Below are 22,305 nucleotides of genomic sequence, written 5' to 3'. Positions count from 1 at the left end.
TTATTTATTTATTTATTTATTTATTTATTTAATGTCTCTATTATTAAACACAATTACAGGCATACCCAGTTTTAGACTGCATTCTAGCCCAGGCAATAAAGCAACACCCCTGTTCTCTCTCCCTCTTCCTCTTCCTCTTTCTTCCTTTCCTTTATTCTTTTTCTTTTTTTTTTTTTTATTCTTTTTCTTTCTTTCTCTCGTTCAAAAAAAAAAAAAAAAAAAAAGAATAGAGCTGAGATAGAGGCCCAGTGCTTCAGACTTATCTTCTGGAATCATAGTAGGTTGAAATTTGTTTCCATCCTTTCTCACTATTTGACCTTGAGGAAGATATTTATTGTTCTGGGTTTCAGCATCCTCATCTGGAACATAAATATAATTATTCCTATTTTGTATTTTGATTTGTTTGTTTGTGTTTGGTGAAGAATAAAAAAGATACAGTATACAAAACACTTGGCATCAATTAAATACTCAATAAATGATAGCTACTATTATCAAATATGGCCTCCTAACAATCTCATGAAAGGTAAATGTTTGGAGAGAATTGTAAGCCAAGGTCCAGTGTGGCAAAGGGGGAGTGAGAAGATGGAGGGGAAGGAAGGCACTCAAAGTTAAAAAAACAACTGTCTTTGCTCTCAAAATTGATTTGCACAACTTTCAAAAAGCTGACACCTCGATGTTCAACCTCAGGATCCAAAATGCCCCCTGGTGGCCTGGGGGCCCTCTAGCCCTCTGACTTGGGGTAAATGAGAGTAGCTTTCTCTTACTGCATAGGTGGGTCTCCAGAGCCACTCAGAGGAAGGGGCTAAAAAGGAACCTGCTTCTCAGAAAGCAGCTGCCTGGGCGCTCTGTTTCTATTCAACACTAACTTTATTAAGATATCAGAGCTGGAGCAGGTAGGTGGCTGCAGGGGACACCATGAGCGGGCAGAAAGGTGGGGGGAGGCAAGCACTTAATAAAAGATATTTCTTTTCCTTTCTTTAATCTAAGCCTGGCAGAAACACCGTTAAAGGCTGATTGAGAGTTGGTGATTTTTTTTTTTTTAAAGAAAAAGCACTTTCTCTTTCTAAAGAGAAAGAAAGATGCCCATTTTCCCCAATTCACTTAGTGCACAGAATGTTTTCCTCTAGGTATTCATCCAATTAACTGGTCAGACAGCTGGAATCTGATACAGGGAATAAACAATTCTTCAAAGAGAAAGCACTCAGCGCTTTTCTTTGGAGAACTCTCTCCCTCCAAATACAACCCCCCGCCCTCTCCCTTTCCTTTTTTCCCCTTGTTCCCTATAATCCCGGGTCTGGCCTGGATGTCACAGCTTCAGAACTGAGAACTGTCATCTGCGGTCTGCCACTCTCCCCATCCTGCCATGAATGACACTTTAGTTCTTTGTTAATTGCCCTACTGCAGCTCGGCTATCAGCCAGGGCCTGTCTCAGATTTACCGATTGCAGACGTGAGTGGAGTGAGTGAGCAAGCATGCAGGGGTCGGGGCTCGGAGGAACCAAGTTCAAGGGCACCAAATGGTACAGACGCATAAACAAGGGAATGGTAAATAAGCAATAAAGACATAAAGGTTAGGATCAGGACTAGCAGTACAATAAACATCTGTGATAACCCAGTTTGTTTATAGATTAAGAATTTACAGTAAAATTCTCAACTTGAAGCCTACATTTGTGAACACTTTAGGAGACATATAATGTCTTTATGTCTTTTCTTGCTCCATCTCTGTGCACTCTGCAAACATCTGTGGCCATCTCAGGGATTTTTCTCCCCTTTTCTTTCCAATATTAGAAGTGTATAGTCATCACATCAGCCAGAAATAGATGCCAAACCCAAAAATCTCAGTGTTTGGTAGCAGTCGAAATATCACAGCAGCTACAAATTCCAAAAGACAGCCCCTTCTAGCTGCTACTGCTCTACTGTCCCATTAAAAAAAAAATCTCTATTTTTCAGGCTGCAAAGTGTTCTTTTGCACTCCATTTTTCCTAATTTTATTTTAATATATGTAAGTAGAGTAAGTAACATTTCATTAGAATGCCTATAAATTTGGCTCTGTATGTGTTGTGATAACTTTCTTCTTAAAAATAGATTTCTGGGCATAATCAAGTATTTGGTGAAATCACCACGGTGCTTCTTAACCGTCCTAGGAGGCCCCCATCAGAAGTACAATATATTGTACTGTAACTATTGATCCAAATGGCTACATTTCTAAAGCAGAAAATGATTGTGTAGTGAGAGCAGTGCAGAGGTGCAGTAAAATGCCCTCCAGTATATAAAGACATAAAGATTAAAGTCACCCTGTAGATTCCCTTTAACTCCTCCAAATCCATTGTATAATGTGTTCTTTTAGGATAAATCAAAAACGTGGCACAAATTAACATGACAGGGATGGCATTCATAAATAAAAATGCTTTATTGTCTAGACCAGACCAAGTTCATTTTGCTTTAAATACACAGAAATACTGTTAATTAAAACCCCGCATGTCAAAAAAGGAGCATCTGAATATCTTGGAGACAAAACAACACCCCCAAAATTTGTCAGACAGAACACGTATTCCGGATAAGGAACCAAGACGTCAGTAGGCAGGATGCCCTACGGTGTTAATAACGACAGTTTTCGGGGCTGTGGATAGTCCTCAATTTCTATAAAGTTAGAATGTTTTCCAAAGACAGGTGGAATCTGATGAATGAGATTTTAAATTGTGCTTTGCTGAAGGGCACTTGTTTAACCATTTCTCGTCTCTGCCGCCTGCTGCAAGTTGCCACTTAAATAGTTTTTAAAGAAACCATATTTAAATTATACGCTATAGAGTTTGGTACATAAGGGCTACTACCAAATTAACACTTAAGTAACTTTGCGATAGAAAAGAATCTTTCTGGTTTCGATTTGGTTTCATGCTGGAAAAAGCAGAAACGAATTTCATGTTTTAAAATAGCCTCAGAGCGCAGCGGACGGAGCCAAGACTTGTCCTAAACACATTGAAGTTTAGGGAAATTATTTATTATCACTTTAATTAATAAACAGCTTGTTTTCACCAATGTTCTCTTGTGTGTCAAAATGCCAGTCTGTGTCAAAAGGAATCCATACATTGATTGCACATACAAAGATCTGACTGAAGAATTTTAATGACTCTGCGGTGCCACCATGGTACCAGGCTTGGCCTAACAAGGAGCAAGTAGAATTGCAATTTATATTTCACAAGATTTAAGGACCTTGTGGAGGTCTGTAATCTGCAGAGGAAAATGTTACACTTAGCTGAAGGTATACATGTGTTCTCCCTCCTTCGCCGTCATTCACCTCTGAGCAGATGTTCAGGGTGAACCAAGCAGGAATGAGAGGTCCAGCAGGACTCATTTCACTCCGCAGAACTGTGGCAGGAGAAGCAAACATTCCTGGAGGGAGCTTCCCAGGCCACAGGAGGATCAACAGTGCCTAAAGCTGGTCCTGAAACTATGTTGGTATTTAGAAAAAAATGAAGAATTCCAGGAACAACAAAAGAGACAGAGACGAATAAGAACTAGAGAGAAGTGGGGGTTGGGGGAAAAGGGAAGGAAGAAAACAGAGAGAGAAAGGGAGAGATGAGGGGAAAAAATAGAAGCTCTCTTCTGCCTCCAGGTAGTTGCACAAGAACAAACACCATTTTGTTTTGAAAAGGAGTATACTACATCATTATTAATTGGGAATTCACCAGTTTCTTTGATCAACAAAAATGAAGACATGCCTACAAAATATGCATTTGAGTATTAGATGAATCCTTCTCTGAGAGGCTTCTGAAGGGCCACAAAGAATTTTCATTGAGTAGCACCTTGGCATCACCTTCTTCCTTCCTTTCTTTCATCAGTCAGAGTCATTGTGAAGGCTTGGGACCTGGGATATAGTCACAGAGCTGAGAACTATATAGCTGAGGTTCAGAAATAATGATTCTCTGACCTGGCAAGCAGTATAACTACAGAAGTTTATGTTCTATTAAGAGTTAATAAATAAGATCTGGACTAATCCTCTGCCAGGGTTCATTTTCATTACAGGTTCCTGCTATTTTCCCAGTGCCTTTTGCTCTGCCCTTCTTGCTACATATGGAAAACCTATATCAAGATGGTTGTCATGGCAATGAAAAGATTTGCATGTGTCTTATCTATCTATTTAAATACCTTCTTATGGTTTATAACTACTATAATACATCCCTCCAGCTCTCTTCATCACTAATTTAGAGCTAGCCTGGTGCGTCTGAGGTCATCGATACCATCTGAAGCATGTTGTCTAGACAACTATGAAGCCACTGACCATGTGGGTAATTGCTTTATGCAAATAAAAAAGGTATAGTGGTGAAATGTGCCATGGGCAGCCTTGAAATCTGAATGAACAGCTGTGATCACATACCCTCGGTGGGAATTTCAGGACTAACACAATGGAAAAGAACTTTCATTTTCCTTTCCTTTCCCACTCCCTTCTTTGTCTCTTTCCTTGCCATACTCTACCAACTTTAGGGGTTGGATCATCATTTCAAGGTTTTAATTAAACATACACTCAATAAAAAATTTCATAGATGGTGAGTGGGTCTCAAAGTAAAAATTTCAAGTACAATAAGATTCTAATTTATTGGTCAAGGATTCTCAATGCACTCTGCTTTGGTCTTCCTACATGATCTGGACAATTTCCTGTCATTTGACAAACTAAGCAAATACAATTTTTATTATTTAAAAAAATGTATAGCTCACATTGGTGACAAAATATCATAAAATAATAGTTTTCCCATGGAGCAACAAATAAACTGAAAGGAGCCCTGTACCCCAGCAACACCCTAGAAACATAACAGTGCCCTGAAAGTAAAACCAACTTATTCACATTTGCTCTTGTAATATAAGGATGAGGCATTTTTAGACCTCTTTTGCTAAAGCCTACTTTTAAAGTTCCACTAAGAACTGCTTGGTAGCATTCCTCCAGTAAATTGTAATTCCGTGCTTACAGAGATTTAAAAAAAAATTATCAAGAAAGTCTGGTTGTTCTGTAATGCAGTGATTTTCTATTTTCTTTTGAATTCTGTGGTCATACTCACAAGCAAAGGATTCTTAAAGATAATTTATATCATTATTCTTAAGCTTAGGTAATGCTAACCTGCACTTGGAGTAGCACATTAAGGACCATTTTACCCTGACAATAAAGTGAAACTGTGTTTACATATTGGACTACAATCACTGTTTGACTAATCTGTAAAGGGTAGATGTTTCTATTGCATTTCAATAGCTCATCTACTTCAAACTGTTGTGAACTTTCTAAAGATGTGTTTTCATTTATAATAGCAGATCTTGCAGTGTGCTAATCTGGAATTGAAGTTTCAGTGACAGATTCATTCAACTAGCACTTTGCATGAGGCATTACTGCAAACATTATTTTTTTAATAAAATATATATATATATATATATATATATATATATATAAAAGTGACAAAACCTTCCAAAGATAATTTCTGCAATTTAGTAAACTAAGGATTTCAAGTCAGGCATCAGTTTCCGGGTGTTTTTCATAATGGATTTCACAGGAGATGACCTGACAGGCAATCTCATGATCTGACTCGTGCTTTGAGGCATATATACAAACTGCCGTCAAAAGCACTGGGAGTCACCCTCCCTTTCACAGGACATGCCAAGCAAGTTAAGCACTGCAAATGTCCAGAGGTCCAGCCTGACCCCCTCACCTCCTGTCTGGGAAACATTCCTACACCAAGCCCTTCATTCTTGACAACAAACAGAGCAGGGTAGTGGAGCTTCTTTTCAAAGGATGGGAAAGGAGGGGAATGGCAATGAATGAAGCGTGTTTGGTGCAACAGGAGCAGACAGTGACTGTGAATCAAACTGCAAACTCTGTGCCCTGCCAGAGGAGAGTGGAGGAGAAGAGAAAGAAGAAGAAAGGGAAGAGGAGGAAGGTATCAGTGGCCACTGAAGTAATCCTACCTTTGACTTTCTCCTCAACTCAGTTCCCTGTTTATCTACCTTGCCTTTTCTCCTCCAGCTTTACTCTTTCACCCATGTCCATCCCACCCCAATACAGTATATTACATCCTATGTGACATACTGCTCAAATTTTAGTTTATAAAAGAAAAACATTAATTTCGGTAGAGGTCTCAGAGTGTGACTGTCAATATGCGCTATCACAGCAATGCATTTGAATACCCAGCTCCTCCTCCAGAGACAATTATTTATTTATGCCCCCTTACACTTAGAATATATCCCACTGAATTACAATCTTGAGATTTTATTCCCATAACTCCTATCAGCCAGTGTCCGGCACCTCGTAAAGGCTGGACACTGTTATTTTTTTCTAAACCAGGACCATTAATACATATCTATTGTTGAATGAATGAAACTATTCAGTGTCATAGGTAGACATAGGTCATTTTTATGCATGCTAATAAAAAGAGAATTGGTTAAGCCAAAAGATACACTTTTACCTCAAAGGATATGAGTGGTATATGGCATAATCTTTTTTTGATTTTTTTGGAAGTGTTCACTTCACTGAAATCTTTAGTCAGTGGGTAATAACTTATCAAACGGAAGCGGCCAATATGGTGTTCATCAGCTTCACTTCGCTAGAGTGGCCTGGAATGTCAGGGGAAAAATGTACCAGGGAAGGATTCAGAGGAACAAGATTCCTGTGCTGGCTTTGGAACTTACTAATATCACTCTGATCCATAACACTTATCAAATAGAAACAGCTGCTTTGCATCTGGGCAAGTCACTTAAACTCCCTTGACCTCGGTTTCCTCACTTGTGTGTGAAAGGGCTTTGAAAAAGGAAAAGTACCATAATAAATGCATGGTAATATTATAGGAACAGTTCATCACCATTACCACCTCTTGGACCAGTCAAGAATAAGGTTGACATTTACATGGCTGCAATACACAAATGACTTTTTAAAAATGTGATTAATTTTATAACTTTATTTTTTATCATATGATTTTATTCACAACATTTAAACAGGAATATTTTACCATTAATTATTTGTGAAATAGACAAATCTACTAATATTCCAGGGCAAAAAAAAAACCATAAGAATAAAAGATATGAAATTAAAAGCCAGAATAAATTAATAATATTTTTATTTTGTTTTCTAATTTTTTAGGACATCATTCAGAACTGAGGAAGTGAGCCACCAAACGCAACTTTATTTTTCATAAACCTTTTAGAAAATAGTTAACGCAGCTTACTTTTTTAAGTCTCTTTCTAAATAAAAATCAGACTACTAGCAGTATATTCCATTGAGTCATACTATGCTACTTGAAAGTTTTAAGTCATCTGGATACTTTCCTATCTGAATTAGGTCCTAGACCAAAGGTTTTGTGTTACAACTGTCTACTTATCCAATTAATAAAAATTATTATTATTTCCAATGTAATGTTATTGTGGTTTGTATTATTAAACTCTCCAAAGACCTATGAGGAAAGAATAGGAAACAAACAAAACTGTTGACTATCCACTATAACTTTGTAAGCATACATGTACTTTTAAATTTAACAACAACCACAAAAATTACTTGAAATGAAATCATCAAAACCTGTTTACTCTCATCAAAAATGTTTTGGATAATTTAGGCAATTAGCTAAATATATTCAATAGGATTTAAACCATATTCTAATCCTATTAGTACAGATATCAGACAAAAATATTAAATTTAATTGAATTGTCTGGAGAACAGACTTAGTTTTGTATTTCATAAATAGAGAAGAAATTAAGTCTTTCAGGTTTTATGACTCCTCATTTTGAAACTGGCCCAACTTCCAACAGAACTGATATTTATGCTTTCTTTTGAATAAACATAGAAATGGACCCTCCAAGTTTTAAAACATGAGAAAGTTACATTTGTCTTATCTGAGTTCCTTTCTCAGGAAACCAACCATCAGACCTCCCAGACAGTGCCAAGAAACTAATACTTCCCAGATCACCAAATCTGAACAAGGAGACACGAAACTCCTCACCCATCATGATTGCCTAAAACTACCTGCTTCCTGTTGATCAATTCCTCTTCCCTCTCCCTCCCTAATCCATGTTGTCTCACATATAACTATATTTTTCCTTTTATGTAAATCACGAATTTTAGTCAGCCAAAGAGAAAGATTTGAGAGTGATTCCCTGTACTCCTTGGCTGCGCCACCCAAATAAAGTCAATCCTTGGCAGTACTCATTGTCTTAGTGATTGACTTTCTGTGTAGTGAGCAGTGGGTCCTAGACCAAGTCCCTGGCATTTCAGTAACATTTTCAGTGGTAAGGTCAAAGTCTACAGGTACCCATTTCCTCCTACACAGAGTTTATGACTTGAGTAGGAATATGTTAAACTGTAGATGGGAAAAGTTGTAACACTGGACAATGCCCAGTGTTGAGGAGGTATTGAATGATATAAAACAAACTGCTAATAAAAGGAGACTAAATTGACAACAATGTATTTGAAAAAGTCTGGCGTTACCTGGCAAAATTGAACATGCATATATCTTTCAATCCTTCAATTGTACTATTAAATACAGAAACTCTTGAGCACCAGGAGATATATGCCAGATGTTTAGACCAGTATTGTACATAGTAGCCAAACATTCTTAAAAAAGTAAATATCCATAGACCAGAAAGTGAGTAAATTTACTGTTGTATAGTTGTACAATAAAATACTAAATAACGATGAAAATGAGTGAAATACACCCACAAGCATGTATAAATCTTTAAAAATTAGTGTTAGAAAAATTTAAAAGCCATTAAAGATATATACAATAAGAATCCATATGCATAAAGTTCAAAAATACGCAAAAATAATATTATTTAGGCATATAAACAAAGGTGGCAAAACTTTAAAGAAGAAACAAGAACATATTTACACAAAATTTAAGTAGCAGTTATCTCTTGGTGGGGAAGGGAGTCATTGGTAAAAGCAGTGATTGATAAGCATGGAGTAGATGAAAAATTCCAAGAAAACCATGCACCATGAGATGAGGAGGCTAAAGTCCTGATTCTGTGGGATAACAGCAGATATAACAGTGGTAGGGGAACAGAAGGTGAAGAAGACATTGCAGGCAGACAGATGAAGAGGAGAAAAAAGGACAAAGGGTACCAAGAGAATAATATAAAAAGATAGGAAAAGCAAGAAAGTTTGTTGTCTTTGAGAGCCAAGAGAGAAGGAGGGTCAAGAATCCTGAATGGCCAATTGTGTCAAAATATAGACTGAATGGTGCTTATTAATTAAGTGATCAAAAAGTCCTGGGGCAAATTTTAAAGCCGTTTCAATTAATTAGTATGGCAAAGCCAGATCAATATGGGTTGCAAAGAAAATGAGAAATAAGAAAGGAAAGATAAAGTTTTGTAGACAACCTAAAGAACTTGACTGTTAAGATAGAAGACAGGGTAGTAATTAGAGAGGAATTTAGGATTATATAAGGTTTGTTTGTTTGCTTGCTTGCTTGTCTCTTTTAAAATTAAGAGACTTGGGCTTGTATGTAATGATAGGAAAAATTAATAGAGAAGAGAGGTAAAAATGCAGGAGGAAGAAATCCTCATCAGAACGTAAAAATGAATTCCCTCTTTGCCTGAGCATAGTTAAAATTTTAATGAACTAATTCTCACAGAGATTAGAATGATACACATTTGCCTTTCAAATGAATGCCAGACATCACACACTCAATGAATAACAGTCTTGAAAGTCCAGAAGCTTGTGACAGTGTAAGTGTTTTGTGCTTGCTACCACATTCCAGAAAACAACTTTGACATCTATCTCCCACCATTTTTATCTGGGTAAAAAAAAAATCACCTTCTATTTTTAAACGTGAAACTAAGAACAAGTTATTTTTTTCTAATTGTGTGAGACTATACACAGTAAGCATGAACTCACCAGTAGGAAGTAAAAACGAAGGCAAGCTTAGAGCAGACTCCCACCATTCCTGCATCTAGTGAAGCAAATGAAGGTTCTTAATGAAGAAGGCAGCAAGGGCTAGAAGGCGTGGCATCACGCCACGCCTCATACTGAAGTCTCCCATTCGAGGAGCAACAAGGGTGGGGGAAAGAGTAAGGTAAGTTAGCATACATTACCACAGCCTGTGAGATTCCTCTCTGAGAAGCTCTGCTCCAGTCTTACCCAATCAAGATGCTAATTCTGTGAGAGGTCCTAGTATATGGATCAGTATTTGCAGGGAACAGAACTAATAAAATGGTTTCACCTTTTGGGGGGACTTAAATGGTACGGCCTTTTATTGAGAACAGATGGGACACACAGGTTCAGCTCCCATGTACAAATAACCCACAGATTTTCTAAAATGATAAAAGTAAAAGTCAACTATCCTCTGAAAATTCAAACAAAGTACAGGCATAGTCAATCTACAGCCATGTAACAAAATTGTATCATCTTTTTTATAATCTTGGGATCAAAAGCCTCATCTAATTTAGAAGACAGTCTATTGACTCAAGAGAGAAATCCTTGCTTTAAGGTAGGATTTTACAGTGGACCCCAGTCTCCCAAGGAGGCATTGATTAGGAACCCTTATCACTATAGCCCCAGTTTGAAATGATATGTTCAGCTACCCTCAAATATGTGTGAATATAATTGTGAAAGGCAGAATTCTAAGATGATCCCTAATGACCCACATGCTGTCACTTGTTTCTAACCCACAGAATATGACAAAGGTAATGGGACATCGCTCTTGTGATTACTTTGCATGGCAACAATGGAAGAATTTTATTGATGTAATTAAAGCATCTAATAAAATGACTTTAAGTAAATCAAAACCCAGATTATCCTAGATGGGCCTGACAAAATCAAGTGAGTTTAACAACTTGCCTGATTTTAAAGGTCTAAAAGTTAGAGACTGTCTCTCTGGGTGGCCTTGGTGAAACAAATCACCATGAATTCTATAGCTGTGAGAAAATTAATTCTGCCAGCAACCTGAGGGAGCTTGGAAGCATATCTTTCCTTGGTCAAACCTGTGATGAGAACATAACTCAGTCAACACCTTAATTGCAGGCTTTTGAGATCCTAAGCAAAGGATCCTACTGCTCCACGCCCTGACTCCTGAGCCACAGAAAGTGTCAGATGATTCATGTTTGTTGTTTTAAGGTGCTAAGTTTGAGGTAATTTGTTAAGCAGCAATATAAAACTACAGCTAAGGCCGGGCGCGGTGGCTCACGCTTGTAATCCCAGCACTTTGGGAGGCCGAGGCGGTTGGATCACGAGGTCAAGAGATCAAGACCATCCTGGTCAACATGGTGAAACCCCGTCTCTACTAAAACAACAAAAAATTAGCTGGGCATGGTGGCGCGTGCCTGTAATCCCAGCTACTCAGGAGGCTGAGGCAGGAGAATTGCTTGAACCCAGGAGGCGGAGGTTGCGGTGAGCCGAGATCGCGCCATTGCACTCCAGCCTGGGTAACAAGAGCGAAACTCCGTCTCAAAAAAAAAAACTACAGCTAGTGCTCGACTTACGACCACGGTCGGGTCCGCAGACCAGTCCTAACACAATTTGGTCGTAAGTTGAGTAGGCTATATCTACAGTTGAAATGGTGCACGCAGAGATGGTAGTGCTGCCGGAAGCTGGTCCACACTGTCGTACGCCCAGCTGGGCAACGTTTGCGCTGCCAGACGCGGAGCAGCTGCAGCTAGCGATTGTGGTCGTAAAGTCGAATGGTCGTAAGTTGCATAGTTCGTAAGTCGATCAATACCTGTAATACAACTGCCAAATCACTCCTGGGCCTATCCTTGGCTCTGTATCAGACAGGATCTTAGTTATAAGCAACAGAAATCAACTCTGGCTAATTTATTAAAGGTTATCACATCGCTCACAGAAGCTCCCAGAGGCCTAGACCAGGTTTGGAACCTATGCATCTAGGAATAAGCCTCCAAATCACACAGTAGGAGTGGCCCCATGGGGATAGCATGGCTGTAGCCACTGGACATGGACCCCAGTTTACACTATCACCATCACTCCAGCTGGTCATGGGAGCCTACTGCTAGGGTCACTGCTGCTTGTGGAAACCACATGCAGCTGCTGACTGCTGCCAACTACATGAGGATGGTACCTGCAAGATCCTATTTTCCAATAAATATATTACTAGCTTTAAAATCAATGAGAAGCCAGTGTGTCTGAGCCGCAATGCCCAGGTCAGCTGCCTGAGGTAGAGGCCCTTTACCTACTTGCAAGGGCACTTAGGAAGGTGAGTATCTGGAATTTTTAGCTTGCATATTAGGAAGCAGGCCCTATTAATTAACGTGGGTGTTCCCCAAATAAAGAAAAAGGTTTTAGTTGGTAGGAGGCCAAAAAGAATGAAATGTTCACTAAATAAGTTATTCCCCCTACCTCCCTGAGATTCATTTTGAGTAATTTCAGATTAATTTCAGAAAACAGCTGTCTCCAAGCTCCAGTCCCAAAATACATAATCCTGAGAATATTGAAATGAATAAAGCTATTATAACTCAGGACAGAGCAAATGTAGCGCCAAGTCAAATTATTGTCTTGTTTAGTTTCCTGAAAGTGTTAAATCCCTGCATATAAGACCTGCAGTAGTTTCCATGGAATATGTTTTATTAATCTGGTAATGATATTGAGTATTTGTTTTCTGGAGCAGGGCTGCCAGGATTCTAGACTGAAGATACTTGTCCGTGACTATTATTCCATCACTAATCATCGTTGATAAACATTGACAACATTAATCAGCTTCCATCTGATCACAATCCCCCATTGAACCACAGCAAAATCTCTGTTGTTTATGTACTGGCTTCTTTCCTTCTTCATTCATTTTGCTCATTTAAAGCCTCCCTTTCTGGCCTCTTCATTCCAAACAGATCCTGACAAACAGTGAAAGGCAGGGATATATCCCAGGAAGCAAATTGCACTGATATTAAATCAGACACAACAGAGGAGAGTGGAAATACACCAACATGAAATACCCACCCATCTAACCACTATGATAACGTATCAGTGGAATGTGTGTGTACTAATTCTACTCCCAGAGGAGGTCAAGAGGGTGATGAGTTTGATCCCATGGTATAGCTGAAAGAGTGACTAAGAAAAATTCCTTTCTGATGTAAACACTGCTAGTAAATTAAAGTTTAGGACACTTTCTATGGACTGAAAACTCTCCATAGAGAAAACTGATGGTAAGAGAAGAAAGAAAGGGAAAGAGGAACAGTGGTGGTTGAGGAATGATAGGTAGAGATAGGACGTATGTTTGAAGACTGTAATAGAGAAAAAAACAGTCCAACAAAAAAATGTGGGATATTAAAATAATTGTTATGGCATTTGACTTTTTTTAGATGTTAGAAATATGCCCATATGAAATATGTATTAAACGGAATTTGGTGCTTAAAAATCTCCAGGCTTCCTGGCTTTCCCACGCAACCAACCCCTATAATAGTAAAAGAAAGAAGTGGACAAAATAACAAAGCTCACAGAAAAGTACAGCTTGGCCCAGCAGCGACATTTATAGCCAGGTATAGTAAGACGTTGCCAACCCTGAATATCTCACAGGCCGTGCTTCCTTTTCTGCTTCTGCTCTTGAAGCAGGTCAAAGGTGGTGGGTACACAGATAGGGTGTAGCATGAGGAGAGAGGGGTTCCTGTTTGCTTGTTGGTGAGATTTTTTTGTGAGTCTGACTTAGTTGAGTATAGAGCCTTTCCTTGTTGCTTTGCAGTTGTCTAGCACCAGGTGAGCCATGTCCATTGGGAAATGGATTTTCCTAGATTACAAGTGAAAATGGAGTTTAGCATAATTTCCAAAGGAAAAGTCACATGTTGAAAATTTACTTTGAGCCATGTGAAGTTGTCATTTTGGCATGTCAAAACTGGCAGAATATTGTTAATCTCTTACTTTTCTATCTAATCCTATGTGCGCTGTGGAAGATACCACGGTGCAGAGGTGAACAAATGGACCCTAAACAGGGCTGCAGATCACTTCGCCTAGTAGGAAAAAGAGAACTTACTCAATGTACTAGTTCATTTTCACACTGCTGTGAAGAAATACCTAAGATTGGGTGGTTTACAAAGGAAAGAGGTTTAATTGACATAGTTCCACATGGCTAGGGAAGCCTCAGGAAATTAAAAATCATGGTGAAGGTGAAAGGGAATTAGGCACCTTCTTCACAAGGCAGCAGGAGAGAGAAGAGCAAAAGAGGAACTTTGAAACACATAAAACAGTCAGATCTTATGAGACCTCACTCACTCTCCCCAGAATAGCATGGGGCAAACCACCCCCATGATTCAATAACTCCCCTCCTTTAAAACATGCAGGTACCTCCCTGGACACATGGAGATTACAATTCCATACAAGATTTAGGTGGGGACACAGAGCCAAACCATATCACTCAGCTATTCACACAAATGATTATATGGCTTCAAACTGTGATAAATGTCAGCAACTCAGTATGAGGGTCTATATCAGAGGACCCAGAGCTGGGGATGGATGTCAGGAGAGTCTCACTGAGGACATGCAGAGAGGAAAAGGATGGGTGATCAGGGTGGAAAGAGGGCAGAGCAAAAAGTAGCCCATTCTTCACAGCATGAAGCTCTGTGCCAAGTGTCAGAGACCAAGAAAACAATGCTGACCATGTCAGCGTTCATGGAGCCCAACTGCTAATGGATGAGATGGTAATAAACAGGCAAACCAATATAAACAGAATAATTTTGAGTAATAATAAGTGTTCTGATGGATGTAAGCAAGGGATTCACGTGGAGAATAACAAAGGATGATCACCAGCATGGTCAGAAAGATCCATGTAAAAAGGTGACATTTGTGCTGAGACATAAAGTGTAGGAAAGAGTTTTATACACAAGAAATGCAAGGAATAACATTCTAGGCAGAGGGCACAGAATGAGCAAAGACCATGTTATAAGGAAACACCTGCCCAGTGGCTGAGAAGAATGAGTGAAGAGGAGCATGACCAGTGATAAGGTTGGAGACAGAGCAGAGAATGTGGACCCTCTAGGTGTGGCGGAGGATTTGGTATTTTATTACAAACTAAAATTTTTACATATAGTGATGATTGTTTGGGTATTACAGGTTGCAATATGTGCTCCAGTTAGTTAATTTCATTTTCCACTACCCTTTGAGTGCACAGATATAACCTTCATGTAGCTGGATACTTTACACGTGTTTTTGAGGCAGAGGCAATAGTTTTGAAAGGCATGTACATTTAAAAATAGGTAATAGTATTAGGACTAAAGAGTGGGATTGGAGAAGGAGATGCAGCAGCCAAACTATTAACTGAGCACTTTCCAAGTGCCACATCATATGACTCATGACTGACATGCATTGCCTCATTTAATCCTCACATCAAATCTAGAAGGCTGCTACCATCTTCAACATCACATTTAAAGAGGAGGAAAATGAAATACAGAAAAATGCTCATTGAATATCCCTCCATTGTGCTATTGGATTGAGAGTTTTGACTGATTGTATTGCTGTAATTCCAAGTGGAAAACGTAACTTAGCATAATTTTAGAAGGGAAATACTGTTTCATATTTCTGCTCCAAAAAAAATTGACAATTCATTTTACTAACCTCAAACATTGAACTGCAGGTGAGGATCCCGAGCACTAATTGCAGCTTTTTTATTAGTTAGGTCTTGGGAAAATCTTACTATTTCTGGGCTTCTGTTTCATTCATCTGTCAAGAGTAGTTTGACTTAGATTTGCCCAGTAAAATACAGGTCACCCAGTTAAATGTAAATTTCAGATAAACACATGAATAACTTTGTAGCATGTCCCATGCAATATGTGGCAATGTCTGTTTTATGCAAATACGATGTCCTTACTTTTATTTGCTAAATCTGACCACTCTGATTTGGATAGGCCAAATAGTCAGGACTGGCCCAGGAAAGCATGTCAATTCATCATGAAATGTTTAAGTCACTGTTAAAATGAGAAACAGCAGAGCAATGAATTTAGTTATTCAAACTGCGAAATGTGTTCATTTTAAAGGATTTTCTTTCTATGACGTCCTTTTTTCTCTTAGGAAATTAAAATATTGATTTGTCATGAAATGATAGTTTTTGTTGTATTGAGGCAGGATAAGTAAGGTTAGGAGTATGCTGACTTGTCTCCTTGTCTAGAGCAGTCTAGGCTCCTTTTTAGCATTGAGCTCCTCATCCCTAGTACCCTCGTAAATCTGCGCCTAACTTATTTTGCAAGGTAAGCAGTCCTACAGGATACCAGCAGGTTGCTAGATGGTTACAAGATCCTGATACACAATATGGCTTATGAAAGAGAACAAAAGCCTCTTATTCCTGATGTAGCTTCCCCAGTCTCCAGCCCATCAGCACCAAAAGCTCAAGGGACTATTAACTACAAATTCCTGCCTTCACGGGGCTAAGAACTTCAGAGTCCCTCATGTGCAGCTAGCTTATGGTAACCTTTTCTTCATTTTAAAAGTAAAAAATAAAAAAGTAATAAAAGTAAAAAAAGTAAACAAATCCAAAACAAACAAACAAAAAACGCACCCCTAGGTGGAGAATGATACATGCCATGTGTGGTAGGGCATGTAGATACTGAGCGTGTGCACCAACCATAGGTCCATCTTTGCATACTTGACCCCAGTATTTTACAGTTGCCATAGGGTAATTCCCCTTAAGGTACTAGGGGCTGTCTCTATCTTTGAGCATCCTGTTCTGCCTCTCAGAGTGTACTTTTGCTTTGCAGTAAACTTTTTTTGCTTACTCTTACATTGAACTCTCTTTCAAACTCTTAAGTGCCACAAAGTCAAGAATCTGCACTTGCTCTGTCAGTCAGGCTGGAGTTTAGCTTACTACAGCCTCAAACTCCTAGGCTCAAATGATTCTCCCACCTCAGCCTCCTGAGTAGCTTGGCCTACAGGTGCACACTACCATGCCTGGCTAATATATATATATATATATATTTCTTAGCAAAATAAAAAGATAGCAACCTCACATATTAGTCTCTACTTTGTTAATTTTTTTAATTGAGGTATAATTTATGCAACTAAATGAAATAAACAAAACTTAAGTTTTATTGCTCAAAAGGTTTTTAAAAATGCATGTTCCCAATATCTGACACACACAGTGTGTGTGCCCCTTCTCTATCAATTCCCACCCACTTCACCAAAGGCCATTGCTCTTCTTTAAAAAATATATTAACCATAGATTATTTTCATCTATTCTAGACTCTCCTATCAGTAAACTCTTACAATGCTTTTTCAACTCACTTACTTCACAAAGCAAAATGTTTCTCAGATTTACTGATGTTACTGCAACTTTCATAGTTATTGCTTAGTTTTCTTCTGTATAGATATATCATAGTTGATGTATTCATCTATTACTGGGTATTTGCATTACCTCTAGTTTAGGGCTAGTATGAAAAAAGCTGCTATGGAAATTTATATGTAAGTCTCTGTGTAGACATTTGTTTTCATTTCTTTTGGGTACATACACAGAAGTGGAATTGCTGGGTCATGTGGTATGTGCATGTTTAACCTGACATGAAACTGTGAATCTTTTCCAAAGTGGATGTAGCATTTTTTATGCTCAGTAGTATAAGAAACTCCTATTTCACCATATGATTACAAACAATTGGTATTGTCAGCTTTTCAATTTTAGCCATTCTGGTGAATGTGAAAGAGCATTTTATTATAGTCTTTATTTGTATTTTCCTAATGACTAAAGATGCCATTTTTTTTTCATGTTTATTGACTACAATATATCTTCTTTAATAAAGTATCAGACAGGGACCCAAGATGACCGAATAGGAACAGCTCTGGAGTGCAGTCCCCAGCAAGAACAACACACAGGGTGAGTGATCACCACATTTCCAAAAGAGTTATTACTGCCCATAGACCAGGAGATTCCCCTGAAAAGTGCCATGAGTTTCTAGCATGGCTGTTTCAGCCAGCGCAGTGAGTCTCCATACAAAAACTCACACAAATCTGGGTGGCCGTTTCAACTGGCATCTGGAACACCTGGGAGACAGAGCCACCAATTCAACTGAAAAAAAGGGGGCTGAAACAGGGAGCCAGATGATTTGGCTTGGTGGGTCCCATCCCTACAAAGACCAGCAATCTGAAACGCTCTGGATTGAGAGTTTCACAACAAGCGGAGCTGGACCCAGGATGGTCCAGCTCTGTGGGGGGAAGGGTGTCAGCCATTACTGAGGTTTTCCACCATTACCTCTGCTGGCAGACTGTGACTAGGCTACCTCCTTACTGGGCAGGGCATCTCTGAAAAAAGACACCAGTATGTCTGGAACTTAAAAATAAAGCCCCACCTTCCCAAGACAGAGAACCTTGGAAAAAAGCCAGTTATGAGTTCTGCTGCAGCAGACTTAAATGTACCTGCCAAGCAGCTCTGAACAGAACAACAGAGCTCACAGCTCAGCACTTGAGCTCCTATAAGGGACAGACTGTCTCCTCAAGCAGCTCCCCAACCCCTGTATATCCAAAGAGACACCTCATAAAGGAGAGCTCAGACTGACATCTGGCAGGTATCCTTCAGGGATGAAGATAACAGAAGAAAATGGCAGAAACCCTTGCTGTTCTGCAGCCACTTCAGGTGATGCACAGGCAAGCAGGGTCTGAAGTGGACCTCCAGCAGTCCTACAGCACTGGGGTCTGACTCTTAGAAGGAAAACTGAAAAACAGAAAGAAATAACTTTATCATCAACAAAAAGGATGTGCACTCAGAGACCACATTTTAAAAGTCACCAATTACAAAGACAACAGGTAGATAAATCCATAAAGATGGGAAGAAACCAGTGCAAAAATGATGAAAATACCCAAAACCAGAATGTCTCTCCTCCTCCAAGGGATCACAACTCTTTACCAGCACAGGAACAAAGCTGGATGGAGAATGAGTCTGATGAAGTGACAGAAACAGGCTTCAGAAGGTAGGTAATAACAAACTTCTCTGAGCTAAAAGAACATGATCTAACCCAATGCAAAGAAACTAAGAACCTTGAAAAAAGTTTTATGAAATGCTAACGAGATTAAGCAGCTCAGAGAAGAATATAAATGACTTGATGAAACTGAAAAACACAACATGAGCTTCACGAAGCATACACAAGTTTCAATAGCTGAACTGACCAGGCAGAAGAAAGGATATCAGTGATTGAAGAGCAACACAATGAAATAAAAGGAGAAGGCAACATTGGAGAAGAAGGAGTGAAAAGAAAGGAGCAAAGCCTACAAGAAATATGGGATTATGTGAAAATACGTAATCTACGTTTGATAGGTGTACCTGAAGGTGATGGAGAGAATCAATCCAAGCTGAAAAACACTCTTCAGTATATTATCTAGGAGAACTTCCCCAACCAAGGAAGGCAGGCCAATATTCAAGTCCAGGAAATACAGAGAACACCACAAAGATACTCCTCAAGAAGAGCAACCCCAAGGCACAAAATCGTCAGATTAACCAGGGTTCAAATGAAGGAAAAAATGCTAAGGGCAGTCAGAGGGAAAGGTCAAGTTACCCAGAAAGGGAAGCCCATCAGACTCACAGCAGATCTCTTGGCAGAAAACCTACAAGCCAGAAGAGAGTGGGGGCCAATATTCAACATCCTTAAAGAAAAGGACTTTCAACCTAGAATTTCATATCCAGCCAAACTAAGCTTCATAAGCAAAGGAGAAATAAAATCCTTTATGGACAAACAATTGCTGAGAGATTTTGTCACCACCAGGCCTGCATTACATGAGCTCGTGAAAGAAGCACTAAACATAGAAAGGAACAACCAGTACCAGCCACTCCAAAAACATACCAAATCATAAAGAGTATCGAAACAATGAAAAAACTGCATCAACTAATGGGCAAAACAACCAGCTAGCATCAAAATGGCAGGATCAAATTCACACATAACAATATTAACCTTAAATGTAAATGGACTAAATGCCCCAATCAAAAGACACAGACTGGCAAATTGAATAAAATGTCAAAACTCATCCGTGTGCTGTATCCAGGAAACCCATCTCACATACAAGGACACAAAATAAAGGGATGGAGGAAAATTTATCAAGAAATGGAGAGCAAAAAAAAGCAGGATTTGCAATCCTAGTCTCTGATAAAATAGAGTTTAAAACAACAAAGATCAAAAGCGACAAAGAAGCACATCACATAATGATAAAAGGATCAATGTAACAAAAAGAGCTAACAATCCTAAATATAAACGTGCCCAATACAGGAGCACCCAGATACATAAAGCAAGTTCTTAACTACCTACAAAGAGACTTAGAATCCCACACAATAATAGTGAGAGACTTTAACACTCCACTGTCAATATTAGACAAATCAACAAGACAAAAAATTAAGAAGGACATCCAGGACTTGAACTCAGATCTGGACCAAGCAATCCTAATAGACATCTACAGAACTCTACACCCCAAATCCACAGAATATACATTCCTCTTATCACCACATTGCACTTACTCTAAAATTGACCACATAATTGGAAGTAAATCACTCCTCCGCAAATGCAACAGAACGGAAATCATAACAGTCTCTCAGACTGTTATGCAGTCTCAGACAGTGCTTTCATACTAGAACTCAGGATTAAGAAACTAACTGGAAACTGCACAACTTCATGGAAACCGAACAACTGGCTTTTGAATGTTAACTGCATAAACAATGAAATTAAGGCAGATAAAAAGATGTTCTTCTAAACCAACTAGAACGAAGACACAATGTACCAGAATCTCTGGGACACATTTAAAGAAGTGTCAAGAGGAAAATGTATAGCAATAAATGCCCACATGAGAAGCAAGGAAAAATCTAAAATTGACACCCTATCATCAAAATTGAAAGAGCTAGAGGAGCAAGATCAAAAAACTTAAAAGCTAGCAGAAGACAAGAAATAACTAAGATCAGAGCAGAACTGACGGAGATAGAGACACAAAAAACCCTTCAAAAAAATCAATAAATCCAGGAGCTGGTTTTTGGAAAAGATCAACAAAATAGACCGCTAGCCAGATTAATAAAAAAGAAAAGAGAAGGATCAAATAGATGCAATAAAAAAATGATAAATGGGATATCATCATCAATTCCACAGAAATACAAACTACCATTAGAGATGACTACAAACAACTCTATGCACATAAACCAGTAAACCTGGAAGAAATGGATAAATTCCTGTACACTTGCACTCTCTCAACCCTAAATCAGGAAGAAGTCAAAACCCTGAATAGACCAATAACAAGGGCTGAAGTTGAGGCAGCAATTAATAGACTACCCACCAACAAAAACCCAGGTCCAGATGGGTTCACAGCTGAATTCCACCAGACATACAAAGAGGAGTTGGTACCATTCCTTCTGAAACTATTCAAAACAATACAAAAAGAGTGAATCCTCTGTAACTCATTTTATAAGACCAACGTCATACTGATACCAAAACCTGGCATGACACAACTAAAAAAGAAAACTTCAGGCCAATGTGCATGATTAACATCAATGCAAAAATCTTCAATAAAACACTGGCTAACTGATTGCAATAGCACATCAAAAAGCTTACCCATCATGATCAAGTAGGCTTCATCCCAGGGATACAAGGCTGGTTAAACATATGCAAGTCTATAAACTTAATCCATCACATAAACAGAAAAAAAGAAAGAAACCACATGATTATCTCAATAGATGCAGAGAAGGCCTTCGACAAAATTCAACAGCCCTTTATGCTAAAAACTCTCAATAAACTAGGTTTCCATGAAACATATCTCAAAATAATAAAAGCTATTTACAACAAACCCATAGCCAATATCATACTGAATGGGCAAAACCTGGAAGTGTTCCCTTTAAAATCTGGCACTAGAGAAGGATGCCTTCTCTCACTGCTCCTATTCAATATAGTATTAGAAGTTCTAGCCAGGGCAATCAGGCAAGAAAAAGAAATAAAGGTATTCAGTTAGGAAAGCAGGAAGTCAAATTGTCTCTATTTGCATATGACATGATTGTATATTTAGAAGACCTCACCCTCTCAGCACAAAATCTCCTTAAACTGATAAGCAACTTCAGCAAAGTCTCAGAATACAAAATCAATGTGCAGAAATCAAAAGCATTCCTATACACCAATAACAGACTTAAAGAGAGCTAAATCAAGAACAAACTCCCACTCACAATTGCTACAAAGAGAATAAAATACCTAGGAATACAACTAACAAAGGATGTAAAGGACCTCTTCAAGGAGAACTACAAAACACTGCTCAAGGAAAAAAGAAAGGACACAAACAGATGGAAAAACATTCCATGCTTATAGTTAGGGAGAATCAATATTGTAAAAATGGCCATACTGCTGAAAGTAATTTATAGATTCAGAAACTATCCCCATCAGGCTACCTATGACCCTCTTCAGAGAACTGGAAAAAACC

The sequence above is a fragment of the Sapajus apella genome, unplaced genomic scaffold (genome assembly GCF_009761245.1).
Source record: "Sapajus apella isolate SASKATOON/1434 unplaced genomic scaffold, GSC_monkey_1.0 scaffold26, whole genome shotgun sequence".
In the NCBI taxonomy this organism is placed as follows: Eukaryota; Metazoa; Chordata; class Mammalia; order Primates; family Cebidae; genus Sapajus; species Sapajus apella.
The sequence above is the reverse complement of the archived record's forward strand: the minus strand, read 5'-3'. Positions refer to the sequence as shown.